Genomic DNA, 2,500 nt, shown 5'->3' with positions numbered 1-2,500 from the left:
GTATGTGTATGTGTGTGCGCGCGCGTGCGTGTGACCCCGTGTGACCGTGGATCTGTACACGACCATGTGTATCTGTTCGTGCATTCATTTATTCTTTATCTTTAGCGAGGAAATTCGCGTGGAAACAAATACACCAGGAAAAAAATCGACAGGATTTAGAAGTTTTATGACGGGGGCCAAATCTTGAGGCCGTTTGTTGACATTTTATCGCATAAAAAACATTCCTTCGAACCGGATTCGAACCAGTGACCTATGGATGTCTGCCTCAGAACCAACTACAGTCCACCGCTCTACCAACTGAGCTATCGAAGGTGCTATCTCGCGTTAAAATCTGTCCAAATCTTTTTGTAAAGGTAATATATATATTTTTTTTAAAGATGAATTTTGGGAAATGAAGTGCGCTTCAGCTGTGACTAGCATTCATTCTCTAAAATGTTAGGTCTCGTTGCTATGGGTCTTGGTCAAGTAAACAACTCCTTGGAACTTTTTAAGATTCCCCTACTCGTTGGGGAATTATTCGTTAAAAATGAAATAAAAGTCCACAGCTCTTTAAAATACCTTGAGGTTAGATATACTGACGTCAGTGCTTGATTTCATGCCTCGGGAATCAAGAATCCCATACAGCTCCCCAATATTGACCTTTCTCAAGGTTCTGTTCTTTCATGGCCAATAGCTAAGCTGTTCCATCCTTACTTAGTATTTACTTAGAAGCTTATAGAACACGTTTCAATTAATCCCTGAGGAAACCTTTAAAAATGTGTTTTGCCTTTTTGAGACAATGGCAGTTTCGAGTGCCTTCCACCAGCCATATCTTGCCAAGCCCCTCCAGTTATTTCTTCAAGGAGGCTATATCCCAAAATCATTTCTTTCGAAAAACTATTAATGCTATATATTATATTTAAAAAAAAACTTATTTATAATGAGTTCACTTAGTTCTATATATATTGGGTTTGTATTTAGAACTTGCCAGAAACATGTTTTCTACATACTCCATGATATTTATACTTCAAAGGTATGTTCGGATGTTTATGGAGGGCTTTTTCACCAACAGTTTTGCCCAATAAATTACTCATTTTTTCTGCGATTTCGAAAATGTCTATTACTTATGCATGCAAAAGTAGTAATGATAGTAATGATGGTAAAAAATATACATTGTAGATGGTTGACAAACTAGTAACTAACATCGTCAGCCCGAATACGTGGCATAGTTTACAGTCATCAATAAGGTCGCGGTAACACAAGATATCACGGAATTCTAATGCTCCACTTGATAATGAAGTTGTCAGGATCATTCTGGGCACCTCCAGCCGGATAATTCCTCAAATGGCGGAACAGATCTTTGCCAAAGTACATCCAGGAACACGTGTCTGAGAAAGGATTAAGGTATTGATACACCGTCAGCTCAAAGAGCAGTTACTTGCTATTGGCATGGACTTCCTCCGCCTTGGCTATGCCCCCCCCCCCCTTACGTAAACACTTTATTTATTTATTTTTCAATTATATTTTGGCAAGTATAAAGAGTCTGTACCCACTACCCCGATTGTGGCAGAGTAGTATAATAGCAGGAAGGGACCGTTCTACGTCCATGCTGGTAACAGGCAATGCTTCATTGCTCTAGGCAGAGACTCTTACAATCATGAGAGCCCTAACCCACGCATCCCACAGGAGAGCTACCGACAGCCTGCAACATACCATGTTCAGTGACGATATCTACCTCCTGACCACTGTGTTTATCATAGCTCAGACGATTGTTGATCATGGTAGAGTCATCATTAACTGGTTTTCATCTGTGTTGGCATTTGAAGAAGTAAAATTGCTGACGGAATAACTGAGACTGGTAGGAGACAAACTCCTATGATTGTGGTCATTCAGCTAAGCCGAGAGCTCTTGAGGCCTTGACTGGTAGCTGCAAAACGCCAATGCTCTGGAGTTCCACAGAGAGGAAATTTGAACCTCCAACTCAGTCAGAGATGTCAAAATCATCCGTGAAAGGCATTTGTTGTCGTGTATGGTCACAAAGTCCATGTGATATGTTAATCTGTTTAGTATTAAATTAACATAGAAAAGCATTTGGAATTCCACAGTGCAAATTGATTAGAAGTCCCTGATCGTGATATCATGTAAAACAATTTGTGTAAAGCCTGTCTCAATGTTATTTCACTTCTAATCGAGCAAATTATACATATATTAAATGCAGTACCATTAACAACGTGATTACAACAGAGTGAAAGCGGTATTATTGGAAATGACTCCTAGCACCATAAGTTAAGAGTATAACGTCACCATCTAAATAGAATATAACGTTCTTAGAAACTTTTCTCCTCTATCATCTTTTGGTGATTGATAATAAACACAATAGATGAATTATAAAACACAAAGTGCAGGAGCTCCTTGATGTGTACTCCTTCCGGCATCACCAGACAGTACCGCAAAATCAGAGAAAATAATGGGAAAATCGGACGCGTGTAGCGGATACAAGGAAAATCATGTGAACCATCTT

The 2,500-nt window shown here is 39.4% G+C and overlaps 1 non-coding gene across 1 annotated transcript; it reads right to left on the bottom strand.

The window, feature by feature from the left end:
• Positions 1-222: 222 nt before the first annotated feature.
• Trnay-gua lies at positions 223-312 on the bottom strand. Its single transcript is given in 2 exon segments — positions 223-258; positions 276-312. It is a non-coding gene; the product is annotated as a tRNA-Tyr (tRNA).
• Between the last annotated feature and the right edge of the window lie 2,188 nt (positions 313-2,500).

This window comes from Penaeus chinensis, chromosome 21 (assembly GCF_019202785.1).
Source record: "Penaeus chinensis breed Huanghai No. 1 chromosome 21, ASM1920278v2, whole genome shotgun sequence".
Lineage (NCBI taxonomy): Eukaryota > Metazoa > Arthropoda > Malacostraca > Decapoda > Penaeidae > Penaeus > Penaeus chinensis.
This window is presented reverse-complemented; position numbering and strand designations above follow the sequence as displayed.